We start from the raw sequence: 24,542 nt of genomic DNA on the forward strand, positions 1-24,542 counted from the left end.
CAGTAATGCTCTGCCTGGTTGCTAGCTCTTCCAATTCTTTAAGAGGAGCCTGAAGTCTCTTATGTGAAATTTCCAACTTTTGAAAGTGGGAATTGATTTTTTAAAAAAAAATACTATGTAAACTCCAAAAGAGAATCAACAGTTTCCAGGCTAAATATGGTCCTTGGGCTTTCACCATTTTTTTTTTTTTCTTTTTTCAGTATCTGAAATCTTTTTCATAACAATGAAGGATCTGGAGTTAGTTTTTGTAGCCACGGCTGGCCTGTTGGCCTTTGGGCCCTTGGAGCATATGTGGCCGTGTGGGGTTCCTGGGGCCTTACCGAGATGCCTGGACACCTGTCGGCCGTTTCAAGGACTGGAGAGGAGGACAGAGCCACAGCCCTTGGGAGGGGGGCGTCCAGGGCCAGCTGGTCAAGGGGGAGGATCTTGTCCCTGGCCTTGGGGATGTGGCTCTGGTGCGGCTGCCTGCCCACAGTGTCCTGGCCAGGACACTTCATCTTCCGGATCATCCGGTAAAGGGACAGAGGCGGCTGGTGGGTGCGACACACAAACAGCCTCTTCAGGCCAACCTGGTTGAAGGTGGAGTCAGTTTGTCCAGAAGTCTGTGCAGATTGACCAACAGCCTTAAGGAGATGTCCTGGCTCTTGGGCTTGTCAACGAAAATAATCAATAAACAATCAATAATAAGAATAGAAAAGAGTTTTATATGAGCCAAACTGAGGACTATCCTGGAAGCCCCCTTCCCAGATTAGTCTGAGAAACTGCTCTGGAGAAGCAGGGTTTTCAGCACGGTTTTATATCTTGTCAGAACAAAGAACATTAAACAAGTCAGGGTTAGGACTTCCCTGGTGGCGTAGTGGTTAAGAATCCGCCTACCAATGCAGGGGACACGGGTTTGAGCCCTGATCCGGGAAGATCCCACAGGCCAGGGAGCAACTAAGCCTGTGCGCCACAGCTACTGAGCCTGCGCTCTAGAGCCTGTGCTCCACAACAAGAGAAGCCACCGCAATGGGAAGCCTGTGCACCGCAATGAAGATCCAATGCAGCCAAAAATAAATAAATAAATTTATTAAACAAACAAACAAGTCAGGGTTACATTTCTTCAAGGTTTCAAAAAAAAAAAAGCAACACAAAACAACATACACAGTGAGTCAGCATGGCTGTGGCATCTGGGAAGGGAGTCTTATCCTCAAAGGAGGACCAGCATTGGTGTCCCAGGAAGAGGGCATTTAATCTTTACTTTTAACATGGACATTCTTTACTTTTGGTCAATGTGCCCTTTTTCTTTAATAATTAAAGCAGACGTATAATGTGTGTTCGATAGGCCACCAACAGGCTCTCTTAGTTAGCATAAAATTCAAGTTAACGCATGTATGAGCCAGAATGACTTCCCTGTGTCTCAGTACGTGAACATTTCTTTTATCAGGCTCCTTGTGTCAAACCTTTCTGTCCTTGTTATGGGCATGTCAACTCCATGATGGTGCCCTGTCCTTGGCCAGGTCCCGAAAGAGAGAGCAGAGCCAGGGTGGGCGGGGAAAGCCTTCAGCCAGTGGCATCTTAGTCCTTGAACTTTTGGTTTTAACCTCTATGGCAAACTCTAAACCAGCTAACTCCCAACCTCCAATTCAATTTTCTGCCCTTGTGTCTTTGTTCACACCAGTTCATGGACAGCCATCTTCCCTTTTTTCCCTGTCAATTCACTCTGAAACTTCCCCTGATCCTCTTCTTCATGAAATATTCCTTCTTTTTCTCCAGATCTCTTTTTTATCCTCTGGATCCATGTAATAGTAAACCCTTTCCTACGCCAAAGTGTCCCTTGTGTCTTATTCATTTATATATGTATTTTATTCTTACTGCTAACAGCATAAAGTCCTTGAAGGCACAGATTATTTTACTAATGCCTGACACTTAGACCTTCAGTAAGTGCTTGTAGAACTGAAATGAATTGGATATGGAAGATATGACCTACAGGTGCACTGTTGGCAGTGTTTTCCATGGATACTCTTTTTTGAGCTGAACCATGTAGAGTTAATATTTACAAGGCTAAAGTCTAGGAAAAAAATCAGTTAAATCATGTTTCCTTAACAGATGGTGCATCTGTGTTTCCTAATGCAATATCCTGACTCTGTATAATTGTCATAATTAAGTAATAGTTGCCTGCACAATCCTTGGTAAAAAAGAGTCTCTCCTCTATGTGGAGTTTAAGGTAATGTCCCAATCCCGATGAATAAATGCTCCTGCATTTGACTCAGTGTGGGCTCTTTCTGGTAGATTTCCTTCTTTGACCCCAAACAATCGATGAAGTCCTTCTTGGTTTCAGTTTGTGAAGGTAGGTAGTTTAGAGCAAACCAGGTCTATGGTTAAATTCTGATCCTGGGACCCAGAACACAGAATTTTCTGGCTTTCTGGTCACTCACAGCTTGGTCTAATGCTTGAGTTAGTACTGGGGGGACTCAGCAGAGCTTGAGGAGTGTTGATGGATTTTTTTTTTTCACTCACTTGAGCGCTAAGTACATTTATCCATAGAATAATGATAAGAATTAGAAATTGTTATCATTCATACTTCTTTCTGTTTGATCTATGTGAAGTGCATTGTTTACAGGACAGTTGGGTGTGTGGTGGAGAGATCATTAAAAGAGACCAGCTGTTTGAAAAGCAAGGCGGTTACCTGAGCACCCCAGGACTAGTTTTCTCCTGTGTAAGATAAAAAAATGATATGCCTGCCTCTCAGAGTAGTCCTCATTTCAGGATTAAATGAAATACTGTATGTGAAAACAGCTTTGTGAACATGCTTTCCAAGTGTTCACCACTGTTTATTTGAAGAACTTACGCACTGTTCCTTTGGTGGTTGATATCTAATTTCTTGGGAACCCTTCTGAGTCAACAAACAATGGCAGGACCAAATCAGGCCAAACCCACTGGTTTACTTATTGTCTAAGACTGCTTCACTCAAGCATGGCGACGTTGAGTAGTGACAGCAGAAACCTTAGGTCCCATAAAGCAAAAAATATTTAATGTCTAGTTCTTTGCAGACAAAGTTTGCCTACTTCTGCATAGTTTTTCACTTGCAGGAGATATTCAGACATTTGGCTTCAAGTCTGAACTTGAAGAGTGCCCCACCTAGACCTTCTTAGGTTTACTGTTTATTTTTCCTGTGGTCACAGGGCAGGAATGAAAACACCTGTGGGATTTGGGACCAGAACAATAATTACTGCTCAGTCTTATCTGCTGAAGCCAGGAGAAAACATCTGCTTTTTTAATTTTGCAGAGAAGGGCAGAGTTAAAACTCTCTGGGGATTTCCTCTGTATTTCTGGCACAGAGAAGGAAGGGTGGAAGGCAGGTGAGAACATTTCCGGTGTAACAATGCAAACTTAACACAAATCACATTAGCTGGGGGTGAAGCCTGGGCTTTAAAGTTTAAACCTAAATAGGTCTCATTGCTGTTCTTGAACCAGTGGATATATGTTAGCAAAAGTCCCACTAATTCTTCGATTTGTTTAATAAAAGTCATTTAAAAAAAAATCAAATGGATCACTGGGCAGAAATTTGACCAGAAGCACCTTCCAAGTGATAATTAGCTAGCCAATTTTTTTCTGAGTTTTATGTTACCATAAATATTCATGACACATTCCCCATCAAATTGTAAGTTCTTCAGGAAACACTGTTATCAGTTTAAGAACATGAATCAGACTGATAAAGCTAATTGGTTAGGCTTCTTTTTTCTCCTTCATTTTAAATAAAGCTGTCCAAGGTTCCCAGGGTAATGAAGAGCTTTGTTGTTATGACAACTGCCTATTCCTTTCCCTTTGAAGGAGCTTGTGATGTGATAGGCAACACATCAGGAATAATTAAAACAAATGATAAGCGAGACACATCCGCTTAGAGGAATAAACCAGCACAAACTTAAACCATTTTACTGGTTTTCAATTACTGTTTTCATCGCAGGAAATTCACATCATTTGAGCTGGTCATTTGTGCCAATTTCCATCATTTCTTGATCCAAAAATCTTGTCAGTCAGGGAGGGTTTAGTTATATACCGAGACCTTTTTTGCCCAGTACTTCTCACTGTCTAACTTACTCTTCTCCAAATAGTCTGAAACAGCAGAAGTGATGGTTTATCAGGGCAAAGGGGCACACTTGAAAATGATTCTGAAAGCTCACATGATTTACGTGTTCTGATTTCTTCAAGGAAAGGGTGGTTGTAGTACTATGGCTTTAGAGCTAACTTCCTAGAACCATAACACAGCTTTCACTTGTTGCTTTGTGCCAAGTTCTTTCACATCCCTTTCTCCTTTAACTTTTACTTGTTGATATCATGTCCATTTCACAGCAGAGGACTCCAGCCCCCCAAAGTCCAGGGGACACGCTCAAGGTAACTTGGCTGAAAATAATTAGGCGAGAATTCAAACTCAAGTCTTTTGACTCTAGTTGCTCTTTTTAAGATGCTAAACTGAAGGAAAACATTGATTCGAATAATTAAAATATAATGCTCTACTGAGGTGGGCTATTACTCGTACTCCAATTCCTCCTCATTTCTTTGCTAACCACTTCGACTAGCTTGCCTAATGCATTCTTCCCCCAACTCCTGGGCATGAACCATTGGGGGGTTATAAAAATTTTAGGGATAAAACACAGATTCTTTTCTTTTTAAAAAATTAATGAGAGGGCTTCTCTGGTGGCACAGTGGTTGAGAGTCTGCCTGCCGATGCAGGGGACACGGGTTCGTGCCCCGGTCCGGGAAGATCCCACATGCCGCGGAGCGGCTGGGCCCGTGAGCCATGGCCGCTGAGCCTGCGCGTCCGGAGCCTGTGCTCCGCAATGGGAGAGGCCACAACAGTGAGAGGCCCGCGTACAGCAAAAAAAAAAAAAAAATTAATGAGAGACTAGGATATAAAGTGTCAGGGTTTCTTCACACGTATGAGGGTTTTATGTATGGTTTTATGACTTTTTTTTCGTTTTATATATTCTCGTGTATACTTGGTTGTAAGTCATGGTCTAAAAAGCTTGAAAGTCACTTCTCTATACTATCTTTGTTCACCTCTTAATTCTCTAATTTTATTTCACTTCTCTTTTTCTGCCTTTTTTGATGCTGATAGACATGAAATGCACTGTTAAATATTTGTCTTTAATAAATGGTTACTGCAAAATCAGACTTGGCTACCTCTCTCTAAAATAGTAAGAAAACAAAGAAAGCTGTCCTTCTTACATGAAATTTAAGACTCCATTTTTCTATTATGAGAGTCGGAGAACTAAGACCTCAATGAAAAAAAAAAATGATGCTGCAGCCCTCTAAGTTAAATGCTATACATATATTGACAAGATTTTCTTCCATACTTTCTGTGAACTTCTTCAGTTTTACTGTAGGGTTCCTGGCTTAATTGTTACTCTTCTTGGAAAGAGCCACAGAGGATTGGGAAGGAATTTATATGAGAAGAGTGAATATGAAAGTGTATTGGAGAGATGTAAACATAGGCTAGACTTCTATAAAGTATTCTTGCCAAAAATATTTCACCCAAATTCATCAAGCCTCTAGACCTAATCTGTAGAGTAGAGGAAATACAGGGGATGGAGGCACAAGTTAAGTGACACCATAGAGAAACAGACAAATTCAGAGGGTGTGTTGCTTTAAAGGCAAATTTGTCTAGACTTTCTTAAAAGGAAAGGTCATGGAGGGAAAAAGAGTGGGCTTAGGTACTAGATTAAAAGAGACTAAAGAGACAGTTAACAACCAAATGTAATAAGAGAGAATTGATTGAATACTGCATAGAAGATGAATTTATAAAAGTCATTTTTTGCATAATTGAGGAAAATTAAATATGGGCTGGATATTAGATATTATGGAATTGTTAATTTTCTTAAGTGTGATTATATTATGGTTATGTAACTGAATGGCTTTATTCTTAGGACATGCATGGTGAAGTATTTAAAAATGAGGTGTCATGTCCATAATTTGTAATTTACTTCTTAATAATTCATTTATCTATCATCTATCTACCAATCCTGCATCTATCAAAAGAGAGAGAGGTAGATTGAGCAAGTGTGGTCAAATATTTATAGCTAGTAAATCTAGGTTAATGATATATGGATTTTTAAAAATACAGTCATAACTTGTCTCTAGGCTTAAAAAGTTTTCAAAATAAGAAGTCAAGAGAGCAAAAAATACATATGGTATGATTCCATTTATATAAATTTCAAAAATAGACAAAACCAATTTATGGTGTTAGACATCAGGATGTAGGTTGCCGCTGGGAAGGACTGAAGGGATTATGATTGGGAAGGGACAGAAGCGGACTGAGGTCTAGGACTATTCTACTCCTTAACTTGGGAAGTGGTTATGTGGGTATGTTCCCATTGAGACAGATCACTGAGCTGCATATTTTGTATATGCCTTGTGCTTAAAGAAGTAAAAAGACAGAGTAGATAATTAACATTCGAGAGTAGTTTATTTCTGCTGGGGTTGAAGGGACTGATTTTTCAGTGTGAGAAAAGGGAAAGTAAAAGGCTGGACTTACATCAAAGGCCATGTCTGAGTTTGGGCAAGGCCTTCAGAAATCTCTTGAGTTTGGGGAAATGGGGGCTTAAGCTAATTTGTATAGTTTCTGCATGTGGCTAATTAAAAAAATATTTTGCTGTTAAAATTGCTTAGGTGTAAAAAAAATTACAGTAATTAAAAATTATTGCTTCAGATGTTGAATTTGAAAGCCTTGCTATACCATATATGGTTGTCATACTGCTGTAAGTTCATTATTATACAGTTGTGTTGTAGCTATTTCTGTAAGATTTTTACAAGATCCAAATACTATGTATTTTTTATGCTAAGAGAGTATGTGCTTATCTTCCAAAGGTAATGGTACCGCCAGGCAGAATGGAATCTGGTTTATGGGCAAAAATGGCTATTTCTCAGTTGGTATTTCTCTAAGCTTTTAACTTTGGATTAGGAAGAGAATCAATAATTCTCCCCACTTTCTACTACTTCTCACCTATCATGGGTGGTCGCAGGTTTCCTGGATGATGGTTTACAACTCATTCATATACTGGGGCATTTGCTACCCAGAGGGGGTTATGAATCAAAAAAGTACTGCTAAGCTCCTACAGTGGTATAAGATGGTCTTAACTGATGTTATGGTGATTCTTATGTATCACGACAGTTTCTGGGAAGTAAAACCATCCACTCTGACCTGGTTGCTGTTTATTTTTCTTCTGATATATTCATCTCTTCTTTCATTCACTTATTCAACAGAGTCCTTCACTTGAATGTACATTTCATGAGGGTAGAGACTTCATCTGTCTTGTGCATTGCTGAATCCCTAGTACCCAGTAGCTGGCACATGGGAGGTGCTTCGAAACTATCTGTTGAAATAATGAATGGATAAATGTGCTTTAAGAACCTAATATATGTTCAAAGCAGGCATAGAACAGAGAGGAGGACTGGAGGTTGAGAGTATGGGCAGAACAGTGGCCTCCTCTGTCTGTCTTAAGGGATTTCAGCTCAGAGTTTTATCTCCTCAACTCTTATGTTAGTTAAGGTATTGCTGGCTGCCATAACAGGAAACTCCCAAGTCTTAGGGGCTTATGATATCAAACATTTATTTTTTACTTAAGTAACATTCAAACTTTGTGTTTGGTACCAGCTGAAGTGGAGGGTGGGGAAAGCAGGATCCGTGGAACACAGTTATTCTGAGATCTGGGACCATGGAGGCTCTGACATGCACAACCCAGGCATCCGAGCTCACTCTGACCGGTGATATTCAGCTGGTGGAAGAGAGAGGATGGAGAAGACACACGTGTTTCTTAACGATCTTGGCTTGAAGTGATATCTACCACTTCTGCTCACGTTCCGTTGACAAGAACTAATCACACCCTTCTTTATCCCCTACTCCAGATGCAATGGGGGCTGAGCAGGTATAGCTTCACAGGCTAATGACCTGTGCAGCACAGGGCCTCATGCCTAGAAGGGTGCCGTGCTGCATTTAATGCTCTGTTATCATTGTCTTGAAATTATTGATAATTTTTTAAAAGTGGGGTCAGCATTTTTATTTTACACCAGGCCACACAAATTATTTACTGGGGCCTGAGGCTGAGAAATGTACTCTTTGACAGGGCAGCCCCCTCCCAACAATTGCTCTACATTATGGAAGGGAATCATAAATATTTGGTGGACAGCTAGCTATCTCTGCCAGCCCTAAGCGTTGTTTCCAAGTTTGAAGCAAATAAGGGTCCATGTGATATTTTAAAAATCCAGTATTTAAGAATCCCCAGTAACCAAGTGAAAAGAATCAAAAAAGTACTGCTAAGCTTAAAGCTTTTTTAAATGATAGAATGCCACTAGCTTGGCTAGGAAAAATTTACAGCAAGGGCATATCTTAATAGAATGGGCATCTGTGGAAAAGCAACATGGCACAGATATATGTGACAACTGTAACCACATGCCAGTTCTAGTATTTTGGATTCAAAAAATATTTAATAAGTATATAGTAAGTGTCAGCCATTCATCTGTGGTTGGGAAACCACAGCTAAGATGGACCAAAAAGAAAAAATCCCTGCCAATAAATTTATATTTAGTGCCATTCTTTTATATGTATATATATGTATGTATGTATATACGTGTATGTATAAGAGAATGACATTAAATATATATTTTATATATTTAATTGTATATATATTTAATTGAAGTATAGTTGATTTACAATATTGTGTTAGTTTCAGGTGTACAACAAAGTGATTCAGTTATACATATATATTTTTTTCAGATGATTTTCCATTATAGGTTATTACAAAATACTGAACGTAATTCCCTATACTATACAGTAAGTCCTTGTTGCTTATCTATTTTATGTATAGTAGTTTGTATCTGTTAATTTCATACTCCTAATTTATCCCTCCACCCCTCCCTTTCCCTTTTGATAGCCATAAATTTGTTCTCTATGTCTGTGAGTCTGTTTCTGTTCTGTAAATAAGTTCATTTGTGTCATATTTTAGATTTCACATGTAAGTGATATCATATGGTATTTGTCTTTCCCTGTCTGACTTACTTTACTTAGTATGATAATCTCTAGGTCAATCCATGTTGCTGCATATGGCAATATTTCATTCTTTTTTATGGCTGAGTGATATTTCATCCTATGTGTATATATATATATATATATATATATATATATATATATATAATCTCACATCTTCTTAAACCAGTCGTCTGATGATGGGCACTTGGGTTGTTTCCATGTCTTAAATGCCATTCTTTTATATTTCACAAACAGCTTTATAGAAGTGTAATTGGCACAATAAGCTTCATATATATAAAGCATATAGTTTAACTTTAAAGTAGTGTAATTTAGCATATGTAATACCTGTGAAATCCCCTTCCCAACCCATTCAGTCTCCAAACAACCATTTATCTGCTTTCTACCGATATGGATTAGTTGGTATTTTCTAGCAGTTTATATATATGTACTATTTTTTGTCTGACTTCTTTTTCTCAACATAATTATTTTGATATTCATCCATGTTGTTGCATGTATCAGTAGTTCATTTCTTTTACTGCTGAGTAGAATTCCATCGTATGGATATACCAACTTGTTTATCCATTCATTTGTCGTTAGACATTTGAACTGTTTCCAGTTACTGACAATTACAAATAAAGCTGCAGTGAACATTTGTGTACAAGTACTTCTGTGGACTTAGGCTTTCATATATCTTAAGTAATACCTAGAAATGAAATGGCTGGTAGGTGTATGTTTAACTTTTTAAGGAATGGCTAAACTGTTTTTCAAAGTGGTTGATTTTGCATTCCTGCCAGCAGTGCATAAGAGTTACAGTTGCTCTACATCATTAGTATTTTTTAAAATTTAATTTTTTTATACAGCAGGTTACCATCACTATTTTTAATTTTAGAGATTTTAATAGGTGTGTAATGGTATTTCATTGTGGTTTTAATTTGCATTTCCTGAACTACTAATGATGTTTAAAATCTGTTCAATACATTTTTATTATTTTTGTTTTAAATGCAAATGATCTCTTAGGGAGCATTGTATAATAAGAAAAAAGTTTTTATATTATCCACATAGTTTCTAAAATATTATTTCAGCTTTTGCATTTAAAAAATATTTGCCTTCATTTTTGAAGTACATTTTTACAGGATATAAAATTGTAGGTTGACAGTTTCATTCTTCCAGTACCTTAAACTTGGCAGCTCCACTGTCTTCTCACATGTGTTATTTCCAGTGAGAAGTCTGTTATCCTCCTTATCTTTGCTCTTCTGTACATAACGTGTCTTTTTTTCCTCTGGCTGCTTTAAATTTTTTTCTTTTTATGACTGTTTTTTTTTGGCGGTACGCAGGCCTCTCACCGCTGTGGCCTCTCCCGTTGCGGAGCACAGGCTCCGGACACGCAGGCCCAGCGGCCACGGCTCACGGGCCCAGCCGCTCCGCGGCATGTGGGATCTTCCCGGACCGGGGCACAAACCCGTGTCCCCTGCATCGGCAGGTGGACCCCCAACCACTGCGCCACCAGGGAAGCCCTTATGACTGGTTTTAAGCATCCCAATTATGATGTTCCTTGGTGTAGTTTTCTTCATGGGTATTGTGCTTGGGGTTTGTTGAAATTCTAAGACTTGTGGGTTTATAGTTTTCATCTAATTAGGAAAAAATTTGATCATTATACGCTTAAGTATTTTATCTGCCCATCTCTTTCATGGATACCAATTACATGTATATTAAGCCACCTGAAGACGTTCCACAACTCATGGAAGATCTCCTTTTTTTCCAGTCTTTTTTCTTTCTGTGTTCCTTTTTGGATAGTTTCCAGCTCTTTGTCTGAAAATTCACTACTGTTTTTATCTACAGCACCTGATCTATTATCATCCCCATATGGTGCATTTTTCATCTCAGGGATTATAGTTTTCACGTCCAGAAGTTTGATTTGCATTTTTTATATATTTTCATGTTTCTGCTTAACATGTTCAGTCTTTCGTCATAGTGAACACAGGAAATACAGTTGTCATAACTGCTTCAATGTTTTGGTCTATTACTAATCCCGTCACCTGTGTCATTTCTGGGCAGAATTCCATTATGGGGTATAATTCTTTTATACTCCAGGGCGATCCACTGTAGATCTTCAGAGCTCTGTCTGCAGCTCTCTCCTCTCTGGTTACCCTTCTTTGTGAATTCTAGCTGCCTTGGCCTATGTGGACTTCCAGCTTCGTTTCCTCAACTCAGGCGCACCTCAGGGTTCTACCTAGGGTCTCCTCTTCTGCGCTACAGCCTGGGAACTCTCCCCAACTAGGAAACTGGGACAATTGTTAGGCTCACCTCATTTCTTTCTTATCTCTCAGTGATGGTTGCCTTTAATTTTCTGGTGTCCAATTTCTTGAAAACCTCTTTTTAAAATATATTTTGTCTTTTTTTAAGTTGTTTCAGGCAGGAGGCTAAGTCTGGTCACTGTTATTCATCTTGGCTGGAAGTGGATATCTCTATGACATACTTTTTAAAAAAAAATTGTATTGTATAATGGAGTATAGTTGATTAACAATGCTGTGTTAGTTTCAGGTGTACCGCAAAGTGATTCAGTTATACAGGTACATGTATCTATTCTTTTTCAAATTCTTTTCCCATTTAGGTTATTGCAGAGTACTGAGCAGAGTTCCCAGTGCTATGCAGTAGGTCCTTGTTGGTTATCTGTTTTAAATGTAGCAGTGTGTACATGTCAATCCCAAACTCCCAAGAGTTTGGTAGACATTCTTGACTACCTCTTAGAATCTCCCAGCCACCACCAACACCAGCACACACAAAAAAGGCCCTGTCAGAGAATTGAATCGTAGTGAAGAATATAAATTTCTTGTACACAATTGATGCTCAATAAGTATTGCACAGGTAAACGAATGAGGTACTGGAAGGGATACCTCTGAGAAGAAATACAAGGGAGGAGGAGAAGCAGAGTTGTATTTGCCTTCATCATACCACACCTTGGTGGTGGGGATAACGGAGATGAAGCCTTCAGTTATGTCGTTTGTTGGGTATTGCAGGTTCAGAAAGCAACAGTGGCAGGTGTAGGTGCCAGGGAAATGAAGCTTTGCTACTTATCAGAATGGGAACACTTCAGTTCCTCGTGCTCATGTCGTCATAGGGATAAAAGCAAATACATTTTAGCAGATGCTAAAAAAACAATGGGGTGAAATTGATAGTGTCTACAGTATGAAATATCTTTGGATGGAGATATACAGTTTGTGAAGTAATGTCGTAGCACTTCCAAGTCTCTTGCTGCCCTGATCCCACCCTGAAATTTCTCTTTCCTCACCAGTGAAACGACATATTGCATAAATGCCGTGATGTTTGGGGAGCACCCAGTGTATCCGTGCAGAACATTATCTTAGCTGTGTGTAACGAGGAATCCTGCGGCCTGAAAAAATGGGAAACTGCTGTGCCTGCTAGCATTACTATTATTCTCCACATGGAGCTGGGAGCTATTTCGAGTTTAGAAAAAATAAAAAACATGGACTAAGCCAACTGAGTATAATATAATTCTTGAAATACAAACTGTCCTACACTTTTCTTTTAAATCCACTTAAGTACCTGAAAAGCTTTAAGGAGGGATTTTAATGACTTAATGCAAGAGCTGTGCACAGAATTAGCATGTCTGAAATTTTTTTCTTTCTCCTTTAAACTATTGAAGAAAGGACTGTAAAGAATTTCTGAGATTGGGATATGTGGCTTATTGACATCAAAACCATGTACCACAGGGGCAGTTTAGACAAAGTGAATGTGGCTTCGTTGTTAGCCCTTAGGGAGAGGCTTCCTCTCCACCAACTTTCAGAGCACAACCCCTGTCGCTGAGTTGGCGACACAGAGGATGAACCTACGTCCATGGTTTCTGTCTAGTGGACGATAAACACTAAATCCCCTTGTCACTGATTTGTTTTTGTGAAATTGTGTGATCGCATTGACCTCTCAACATGCAAATATTCCTAGGAGAGGTACCACTATCAGTTCATTTCTTCTCTTTCACGAAAGAGACTGGTCAACATGAAAGGCCTGAGGACGTTGGGAAAGGAAGGAATAATAGAAGGGATGCAGAAAAAGAAAGCAGGACCCAAGGATGTACCTCCAATTTCAGAATTTTGCTAAGGAGCAGTAATGTCATCACTCATTCATCCATTCATGTATTCAAGCCAACAAGATTTTACTGAGTGTAAACACATAATTTATTATTTTCTGTCCTTCCTCATACTTAAAAGGATTTTTGTGTTTATGATACACATCCAGTTCCTAGTGTGGACATGACATAGACCCAAAGGCCACAGAAAAACTGTTTATAGAAAAATGTAAACAAAAAGGCCAATCATATATCAAAGTGTAAAGTGCTATATAAATGAAGGTATTATAAGTTATGACAGGCACCGTTCAGAGGAAAGGAGAACTCTAAAAAGAAAAGGGAGAGGCTTCCCTGGTGGCACAGTGATTGAGAGTCTGCCTGCCGATGCAGGGGACGCGGGTTCGTGCCCGGGTCTGGGAGGACCCCACATGCCGCAGAGTGGCTGGGCCCATGAGCCATGGCCACTGAGCCTGCGCGTCCGGAGCCTGTGCTACGCAACGGGAGAGGCCACAACAGCGAGAGGCCTGCGTACCGCCAAAAAAAAAAGAAAAGGGATAGAGTTTGGTAAATAACTAGAAGTGGATATGGCCCCAAGATCTCCAGTTTGGGCAACTAAGAGTTATCATAACTGAGATATAAAATGCTGGCAAAGGAACAAAGTTTGGGGAAAGATAATGAGTTCAGTTTTGGAAATACTGAGTTTGTCTATTCTATAGGCAACATCCAATGGTGGTTGGATATACTGGTCTAGAGGTAAGAAGAGGCCTTTCTAAACTGGAGGTAGAGATTTTGGAGTTATCTGTTTTTATGTAGTAGTTTACTATGTGAGTTGATAAGATTGACCGGGAAGGTCAAATACACTGAAAAGAGGGTAAGGGCAGAAGAACAGTTTTAACGGGAAGCATAGGCAATGTCGAAAAACTGAATTAGGAGGTAGGGGCATAGAAAGGCAAGAAAGAAACCAAGGGACAGTGATGTGACAGAAATCAGGGGAGGAGAAAATTTCATGGGGTTGGGGAGTGGTTGTCAATGGTGCCAAAGGCTTTAGAGGGGTTAGGGAGACCAATGTAGGAATTCGACAGGACAATTCAAAAAAATCCAATAATGCGATGGACGCGAAAGCTAGACTTTAGTGGATTGAAAAATGAGTGTCATGGAAGCAACCTAAATGTCCATTGACAGATGAATGGATAAAGAAGATGTGGTACATATATACAATGGAATACTACTCAGCCATAAAAAAGAATGAAATAATGCCATTTGCAGCAACATGGATGGACCTAGAGATTATCATACTAAGTGAAGTAAGTTAGACAAAGACAAATATATGATATCGCTTATATGGGGCAACTAAAAAGTGATACAAATGAACTTATTTACAAAACAGAAACAGACTCACAGACATAGAAAACAAATTTATGCTTATGGTTACCAAAGGGGAAAGGAGGGATAAATTAGGAGTTTGAGATTAGCAGATACAAACTACTACCTATAACATAGATAAACAACAAGGTCCTACTGTATAGCACAGGGAACTATATTCAGTATCTTGTAACAAACCGTAATGGAAAATAATATGAAAAAGAATACATATATATGTGTATAACTGAGTCACTTTTCTGTACACCAGAGACTAACACAACATTGTAAATCAACTATACTTCAATAAAAACAAACAAACAAACAAACGAATAAATAAATAAATAAAGGGTTACATGGTTAGTTTAAAAAAGAAAAGGAGTGAATGTCAGGGAAAGAAGTGTAGATGCTAAGTTTACCCTTTCAAGGCAGGTTAGCTGTGAATCTATTAAACCCCTCCAAAATGTGGTCTCTGGCCAAGAAATCGTATTGTGTTCCTAAGGAACTTATCTGAGATAAGCACAAAAATGTACATATACCAATACTGATCACAGCATTATTTATGATGATACAAAATTGGAAACAACTTTAATGTTCAATTATAAGGCATTGGTTAAGTAATTTATGGTTCAGTCATATAAAAAAATACTACCATTAAATTTATATTGAAAGGAATATACAGACATAAGAAATGCTTACAACACGTTTTCTAAGACTTCTGCATTGAGACTATATTCATTGTGTAATTTTGGGAAAAGTCACTAAACATGCTGTCTCTACCCAAAATGAGCCTGGCTGTGAATGCAGAAGAGAGATAAGGCGGTTAGTGGAGGGAATCAGTCAGGGAATGGTTTTCCTTTGCTTCATCTTCCTCTCCCTCCTCTGTTCCCCTTCTTCCTCTTTAGTTAATTAGACACCCTGGAACATGCTTATTGGCTTGGAGGAAGGAGCCAGCAGTGAAAGGCTTAAAATACTGGGGACTTGTTGTGGGGCGGGGAGGAATAAGAGAGGAAGCAAGATTCATCTGAAGTTGGGAGAAAATCAGATTCGGAGAAGAGATGAAGAGTGTAATGGTAAGAAAGAATGAAGAGAGGACGGGGGAGGGAGAGAAATAGATGGGGATGTAAATGCGTAGATTGATAAGGAACGGGGGTGGGGGGAGACCATTTGAGAAATGTTCATTCAATACGCTTTACTTTTTCTGTGAAAGAAAAGCTAGATCACCCATCTGCAGAATATAAGGAGGTCATGGGTGGTGCTGAAGGCTTGAGAAGGGTTAAAGTTTAGTAAGGGCACCGTTTGTAGGGAATGGGAGAGAACACATCAGTACCTGGAATGAAAACTTATAATGCTAATGTGTGCCTTGCTTCCTTTCATGTCAATTCCATGATGAGACCAAAAAAAGGGGGAACAGAGTGTGAGTGTATTAGTGATAGGAATTTAACTGTAAGTGTGTGAATGAATAAGCTTCTGCCTCTCCATCTCATTACAAGCATTAACATGTATTTATTAAATTCTTATGATCAAGACACCGAAGGAACTACAATGATGAGATATGGTTCCCATCCTTATGGAACTTACATCTGGTTGGGGAGATGAATCACGGCCACTTGAAAAATTAACTGCATTACAAGGTAATTTTGCCATAAGTGATGAAAGCGGCATAAAGAGTCAGACAAATGATTGATCACTTACAACTGGAGTAGTCAAGGAAGCTTTCATATTATTTTTACATTGCCTTTGTGTATTTATTTATTTCTCCTTTCCGATAGAGTAGGCACTGCCATGTTCATCTTTAACCCCTGTCACATTTCTTGGTACATGACAAGCACTTAATAACCATTGCTCAATGAATTGACTAATGAAACAACAAATAAACAAGTCAAGTAAGATTTGACTAACTTGAGGGGAGGAGGGGTGGAAATTCATTTCAGTAGGGTTATGGTAACATAAAAATGTAGAAGAAAGGGGAAAAGAAGAAAGGGAAGAAGACAGCGTTTACTGATACACCGGCACTGTGTTATATGCTTTTACCTACGTTATAGAATCATTTAATTGTCACAATAACCCTGTGAAATCGCTATAAATATCTCTGCTTGAAAGGATGAAGAGTTTCAGAGAGATGAGGCGACTTGCTCAAGTAGTAAATAAATGTCAGCACTGGGCCCAGAACCTCGGAACACGAGGCTGGTCCTAGGCCAGTGAAGAGGTGGGTTTTCATACGCCCCCTTGTGAGGACGTGGCTCTCGGCAAGTCCACTACAGCACATGTTATTCCTCTAGCCTTAAACTCCTGTAACTACTGGTTACGTCTCAGTGCATGGTGGTGGTGTTGACCTGAATTCCCATCTCCCGAGTCTTCGCTCTGGCAAAAGGGTCCCAAGTGTCCAGGTCCCTGCTCTCTCCAGCCTCATCTCAGGTGACCATCCCTATTCACCAGCATCCACGCTCCAGGTTCCCTGCACTATACTTGCTCATTCACCCTTTTCCACCTTCCCTCATGCTATTCTCTGTGTCCCAAAGGCCCTCCTTGCCTTGGTACCTATTCATCTTTCACAATCTAACTCCCTGGCCACTTCCTTTTTTCTTGACTTGCAAATAATATTGGTTGCATGAACTGATTCTTTTGTCTTCCTAAGTTTCCATCATATTCTCGTCTCTTTTCTTTTCCTGCAAATGGCTATGTTCATGGATTCTTCTCTTCTCTCTTCTTCCCTGAAGAAGCCCCCCAGCCAAAGTGCAGTTTAATATTTCTACTGTGACTTCCAGTTGTGAAAGACAAGGGAAATTTGGGCACTTATCCCTAAGGCCAGGACTCTGAAATATTGTACCTTCTGTAATTACAGGACCTACTCCCCTAATTGCATGGGATAAAGGAAAAAGAGAATTGAAGTTATGTATATGTGTATTGATTCATTTGGAGCCCATAAAATTGTTCAGTTTTATCAAGTTCTGGAATTCCTAAACTGTTCTATCTGCATCCTGTCTTGCCCCTATATATATTTCTGTCCATACTGGGGAGACCTGCTAAGCTGCTCGAGAAAAGTAGAGAGGCCACTTCTGTGGGCTCTGCCCCAAGGTGGTGGCCAGCATGCAACTCTTCAGGCTTCATGGAGCATTTGAACCTCGGAGCTGGGAGGAAAGTGCTGGTGCCTTGAGAGAGGCTTTCTCAGGAACAGCAGGAAACAATACCCGTGTCTAGCTTCAGGGATTAATTAACACTATTCTAAAATAAATCCTTTAGAAGAATTTCCCTTCTCTTCGACAGAAATCCATTTGCAAATGTGGACTAATTTTCTATTAAATGAGCCTAAGGCTAGTCTCCTCACATAGTCTTCTGGAAGTAGCTGATGACGGCAGAGCTAAATACCACCCTTACTACCATTATGACCAGGGCATGCAGAGGGTGTGGTGAGTGTGGTCTGTGCCACAGGCTGGGCCTGCAGTTAAGTGTTCCTGGTAGTGGTGCCAGGAGAGATTGGGGTTGATACACAGTTTAACCTGACTCCAGTTCAAGAAGATTTAGAAATAGCCCATGGTAGTCACCTGGGCCAGAAGGGGAAAGAGGATTGTTCTAGGAACTCTTAGGAGAGTCTGTGCTGATCCCTTTCTCTATAGTTAGATGACAACTGGAAGGGGGGAAGCAGCCACCTGTGCCCACAGTCCATCAAGAAGTTAGTCCACCAGGATTCCCAGCTCGTCCACTCCTCCAGGCCTTCCATCTCTCCCTCATGGGTGCGGAGGGGCCCCAGCCTGCAGCTCTTCTGCCAACTTGCTCTAGTGAAGTGGTATCACAGAACAATGGCAGGTCACCTCTTGCACCTCATTTTTACAAAATCATATGAATGTTGGCCTCTTATCAAAGAGAACAAGTACTGTCTTCCAACAAATACACAGGCCAAATCAGGATGTCAAACTAAGGATATTGTGACTAGAGAAGGGAAGGACAGGAGGTGGGAAGGTAGAGTAAGAGGCCATTGTCAGAAAGGATCAACATTACACCTTTTTTGTTTGTTTGTTTGTTTCTGGAAAGATAATCTATTCAGTAAGTATTTTCTGAATGTTTACTTTTCTTTTTTAAAAAATTTTTATTGGGGTATAGTTGATTTCCAATGTTGGGTTAGTTTCAGGTGTACAGCAAAGTGAATCAGTTATACATATACATAGATCCACTCTGTTTTAGATTCTTTTCCCATAGAGGTCATTACAAAGTACTGAGTAGAGTTCCCTCAACAATACGTCTTTAAGTGCTCATTCATCGGTTTCTAAGAATCACCTATTCCTAAAAATCTCTGTGTATTGGACAACTAAAAGCCGTACGTTACCTAAATAAATACCCAACCTTTTTGCCAGAAGTAGAGTTTTGGTTTGTTTTGTTCCCCTTTTTGAGTTTGGAAAATGAAAATTAGGTCATGCTGGAAACCCTTTTTCTATACAAAATATATTCTCTAAATTAGAGGAAGTGCAGTGACTAAAGATAACATGGAGCATCCAGTTTGTTTATTAGAGAAATAAACAAATTAAAAACTCAAACATCACTTTGGCTCCATATTTGTGTACAAGTAAGATTATTTAGGATAAATTCTTAGATGTGAACTTGCTGTGTGAAAGTATGTAAACTTCATAGATATTACCATCATATTGCAGTTCTGTGTCTTCAAGTTTAATTCATCTTCCAATGCTTAACACATTAATATTTAGCACACTTATGGAGTCCTTCCCATCTTCAAGGGACCACATTAAGACTGGAGATAAAAAGGTGAATACAACGCAGTCCCTACTCTGGAGGAGTTCCTAATAGCCTGGGGGACACTAACATGTAACTCAATCATGACAAAAAGCCAGAGAGGGTGTCCAGTATACGGGTAGTTAAAGGAAGCAGTGACCTGAAGGTATTGAGAAAGTCCGTTCAGATAAAGTGACATTTTAGTGAGGACCTTGAAGGATGAGTAGAAATTCACCAGATGGAGAACAAGTTGGCAGAGGGATGGCGGAGTCACCGTGAAAGAGCAACAGCCATGAGTACCGGGTTTGGCTGCATGTGGGGTGTCTGGTGTGGTGAAGTGAGAGATAAGCTGGAAAGCACGTTGGAGTCAGAACGTACGTGTTGTTCTTTTGACTGTGGGGAACCTTAGAAGACATTTAAGCAGAGGAGGGATACTATCTTGTCTTTGTTTAGAATAACACCTCTGTTGGCAGTGTTGTGATGCAGGAGGTGGGAGGTCATTGTCATAAAGGATGAGAAATAAGGCAGAAGAGTGGGGAGGAGGGGATGAATCTAAATGATGCCAGTTGGGTAAAATAGTAAGGATTTGGTAATCGCTGAATGTAGGGTACTGGTAAAGAGGGGTTGAAGCCACTTTGTGTTTCGGATGACTGGGACGATGACGGTGATGATAATGATAATGATGGGATAATGTGCTTCCTCTTTTTTCTTTAACATCTTTATTGGAGTATAATTGCTTTACAATGGAGTGTTAGTTTCTGCTGTATAACAAAGTGAATCAGCTATACATATACATATATCCCCATATCTCCCCCCTCTTGCATCTCCCTCCCTCCCCACCCTCCCTATCCCACCCCTCTAGGTGGTCACGAAGCAATGTGCTTACTCTTGAATGCGTTAAGTCTGAAGTGCATGCAGGCATCCAGAGAGAAACACCTCCTAGATGACAGGGAGAATGTGTATGGATCAGAAGGATGAATACTTACAAAGGTGAAGACTTGGAAGACAAAGCAAATACACAGTAGTTGAAGTTGAAATAATATTCCACTGGGAAACAGAGTATGGAAAAAGAAAAAGGAATCACTTTAAAATATCAACTTTAGTGAACGTTTGAGAGGAGGAGAGCCAATGAATTGGAGTCAGAAAGATAAGATAAGAAGTAGAAGAAAGGGGTGTGACAATACTAAGAGAGGAAAAAGTTTGAAGAGGAAGAGTTTGGTGAATGACTTCATATGCCATAAGGATGTGAAGCAGAACTAAGTTGGACCTAGTGACTGTATTAGTTGCGGTTCCCCAGAAACACAGAACGAACAATGTGTGTGTGTGTGTGTGTGTGTGTGTGTGTGTGTGTGTGTATATATATATATATATATATATATATATATATATATAAGAATTGGTTGATGCAATTATGGAGAGTGAGAAGTACCAAGATCTACACTTGGCAAGCAGGAGACTCAGGAGAGCTGAGGGTCTAGTCCAGTCTGAGTCTGAAGGCAGGAGAAGACAGATGGCCTGATTCAAAGATAGTCAAGCAGAGAGAGGGACTTCTTTCTTATTCAGCCTTTTTGTCCTAATCAGGCCTTCAGTGGATTGGATGTGGCCCTCCCACACTGGGGAGGGCAATCTGCTTTGCTCAGTCTCCCAATTCAAGTGTTGATTCTGTCTAGAACCATCCTCCCAAGACACACCAAGAATAATGTTTAATCAAATATCTGAGCCTCCCCCCATTGCCCAGGCAAGTTGATACATAGAGTTTTCTATCACAGCAGAGAAAAGTCACTGGTGACCAGAGACCTTACCAAGAGGAGTTCCAGATGAGTGGTTCTGGCGATATACAGATACCAAAGGACTGAGAAATAAACAGAAAGTAAATAAATGGAGACACTAGGTACGGACTGCTCATTCAAGAATGTTAGTTGACTGCAGAAGGAAGGGAAGAGGGAAAGCAACACATTCAGGAGAAAGATAAGTTGAGGAGGATTTTTTTAAGGTGAGGGAAATTCGAGTATGTTTAATATTTATTGGCTGAGACGGATGCATTTGTGAAGAGCAAATGATTGAAGTAACAAATGGGAAGAAGAATTAATTAATAGGGCAGGATATTGAAAAAGGCTGAAAGGAAAGTGATGTGTATGCAAATAATTAGAATATAATGCAATCTGAAGTAATAATATTACAAAGTGAGAAATATGTTCCATTGCCCAAGTATTAGATTTAGGCTTTAAACCTACAGAAAGAGCCATGGAGAATTATATCCTAACATATGTTCTATGCATTTATGCAAGAAAGTGAATAATATCAGATGATTACAAACACAGGTGGTGATTTTTTTTCAACTGTCCCAAAGAGTGAAACTTGATCATTATAAAGGTGTCAGGAACGCTATCCTGAATTGCTGTCTAAAGCCCCTGCCTAATTCATCTGCCTACTGTCTCAAATAGACATCAAGTCAAAGACTCCACTTAGCTCCGGGAAGAAATGTCTCAGAAGAATCTTGTCATGGATTTTTCAAGAATGACATAATTATCTTCTGTAGCAGTCAAGCGCAGAAGGGACGTAACATGAAGGATTACTCTGCACAGATGCAGAGCATCATCATTATGCAGAATTGAACAACACTGAATGACAGGTAGCTTTAGCCAAAAGGCGACTCTATTCTATTCACCACTGTGGTCCTCCTGCTTAGCTCCCAGGACTTGGCACCCAGAAAGCATTCAATAAATATTGGTTGTATGAGTGGATGAGAATGCTGTGATCCTAGGAATGCATTGTCAGTCTTCACTTGAAGGTCAGTATGCAAAGAAAATTCTTTAAAGGCCAAATTCCCAGGCATCTTTGGAACTTTAAGGCAAAACTCTTCATCTGAACATAAGGCCAAAAGGCACAGAAGGGGCCAGATGAAATGCAAGCTTGTAGAGACACAGTATGCATGGTCCACGGGTTGACTGAAGAGAAGTGAGGTGGTGCTCCGTCCCTATCCTCCTTAGGATGGAGGCACTCCTGTCCTTGCACCTGGGGATATTGGTGACTAACAGCTCTTACCTGAGGGACTCTCAGGGAATTACCCTCAAAGGAAGACAGAGCTACTTAGCCTAAGGTCACACCGCTTCCCCAGGAGCAGCCCACATCCAATGGGTGGTTAACGGCGGGGGTGGTAGGGGTGCTGGTGTCCGTGGTGGGAGTGAAGTCCGATATGCCCCTTACCTCAAGGTGAGACAAGTCTGAATAGCTAGCCCAACTCCAGAGCTTTCTGTGGGATTGTCTGTGGTCTGTATTTTGCCTGCATCACAACTCCAGTCTCTTCTCTGCCCCATTCTTCTCCTTCACTCCCTCACGGATGGTGGTCCCTGTGGGCACTCTCTGTAAACCTCATGCATGCAGCTCTCGGTTTCTGGGTCATCCTGCTGTGGAGACTGACCTGAGACATTCTATGTCACTTACTGTTTCTAGATAGACAAGAGGGCAGTCTTCTAAGAGCTAAAACGTTCCAAGGAGCATTAGACTGAGGGCCTTGGTTCCAGCTCAGTGCATGCACCTGCATGTTCCAAAATACTAAAAATGGGAACCAGAGAATCAAGGGGGCCTGGCTTGGCTTGCGTGGGTCAGAACAAGTGTCTTTGTCCTGTCACGCAGAGGAGGGCACATCCTCACACCTGCAGCGCGCACCTGCTGGCTACTCTATGTCCGTGCCTCGCAGCGCCAAAACGCACCTTGCTTGGGTTTTGCCTGATTATTTGAGATGTTCCTAAGGTTATTCCCCTTTTGTTCCTGTTGTTCCCAGCACTTAGAGTTAATTTTTTCATCCTTTTGAGAGCTCTAATCCTGAAGGATAGTCAACTTCCCCTTCCAACCCAGGAAGAAAACAAAACTCTTCGATTTCATATCTTCCCTAGAGTCCAGTTCCCAAGATTCAAGCCAAATCTAGGTATTTCTTGAGACTTTCTCAGAATGTCTTGATTTTGAGTCTGTTTTCCACCACTTGGCTGTTTATTATGATGTTAGGACATTTAAAGATGTTTTCAGTTTAATTTTAAGTATAGCTAATATTTATTTAGCACTTATTAGTTGGTGGACATTTCTATTGTAAAATATAGCACGGATACAGGAAATCACACAGAAAAGCAAAGAGTAATGAACTGTGTGTATGTTTGTAACCCCTCCTCAGGATTAGAAATAGAACTTTTCTGGGCTGCTACTCCAGCAGCCCCTCTGTGTCTCAACTCTCCTCCTTCTCTCCAAAGTAACTGCTACTCAGATTCTATAATAATCACCTCTTTGCACTCCTTTAGAGTTTTATCAAAAAGTGTGCATCCCCAGGCACTGTACTTTTGTCTTGCCTGCTTTTAAAAATTCAAATTTCTTTAAATCTGCAATTTCCCCCTCCATCCCTTTCTTTTCCTCACACAATATCTGTTGAAGAACTTGGGGCATTTGATCTGCAGCTTCCCATAGTCTGGATTTTTCACCTTGTCATTTTCTTCTCTCTTCTGTGTTCCCTACAAATTGGCAGCTGGATCCACACTTGACCAGACTTGTGTTTGATCCCTTCTGCAAGTGAAGGGATTTCAATCCCCATTCTGTCCATTCAGATATCTTTATTGAAGCTCAAATTGTCCTGTATTTGGCTAGTGGGGGCCTCTTCAAGTTGGCCTCTGAGTCTTCTTTACATGACTCTTTGGTAAGTTCTTTGCTATTGGGTGTGTCAAGATTTTCCAGGCTTATCTTGTACATTTCTGGCCCCAGATATGGAAATAGCTACTTCTCTAAGAAGCTTTGGACATTTTTTCAGGGAAAATGATATTTCAAAACCACAATCTCTTTGCTTGATTATTGTTTCAAGGCTTCTTCAGTGGACACGTTACTTTATGAGTTCATACTAATAGTTCGAATTTAAATTCAGGAAGACAGGGCTTTTTACTTAACTTCTTCTGTATTGCATCTCTATTTACTTTCTTTTCTAAAAAAATATTTATTTATTTAATTTATTTTCCTTATTTTTTTTTGGCTGCGTCTGGTCTTAGTTGCAACACACTGGATCTTTGTTGAGGCATGTGGGATCTTTTTTGTTATGGTGCGCGGTCTGCTCGAGCTTTAGTTGTGGTGTGCGGGTTTTCTCTTCTCTAGTTGTGGCGCGTGGGTTCCAGAGCACGTGGGCTCTGTAGTTTGTGGCACGTGGGCTCTCTCGTTGAGGCATGAGAGCTCAATAGTTGTGGCACGCGGGCTTATTTGCCCCGTGGCATGTGGGATCTTAGTTCCCGGACCAGGGATTGAACCTGTGTCACCTACATTGGAAGGCGGATTCTTTACCACTGGACCACCAGGGGACTCCCTCTATTTCCTTTCTTCCATACCAAAATCCTAGTTCTC

General features: G+C 40.2%; 1 protein-coding gene and 1 pseudogene across 9 annotated transcripts in view; one reads left to right on the forward strand and one right to left on the reverse strand.

Annotated features, from left to right (window-relative positions):
• DERA (deoxyribose-phosphate aldolase) overlaps positions 1-24,542 on the forward strand; it is a 361,861-nt gene that overhangs the window by 164,855 nt on the left and 172,464 nt on the right. The window contains exon 12 of one of the 9 annotated variants that reach the window (XR_003791052.1): positions 15,976-16,081. The exons of 7 other annotated variants lie outside the window; for them this stretch is intronic. The gene's annotated coding sequence lies outside the window, so the exon portion shown is untranslated. Of the gene's footprint in view, positions 1-15,975; positions 16,082-24,542 lie in introns of those variants that run through there. One more of the 9 variants, XR_003791057.1, reaches the window with a different exon arrangement.
• On the reverse strand, positions 239-6,526 carry LOC114885448 (annotated as a pseudogene).

Source organism: Monodon monoceros, unplaced genomic scaffold, assembly GCF_005190385.1.
Source record: "Monodon monoceros isolate NGI ecotype Baffin Bay Population unplaced genomic scaffold, NGI_Narwhal_1 Super_Scaffold_6, whole genome shotgun sequence".
NCBI lineage: Eukaryota > Metazoa > Chordata > Mammalia > Artiodactyla > Monodontidae > Monodon > Monodon monoceros.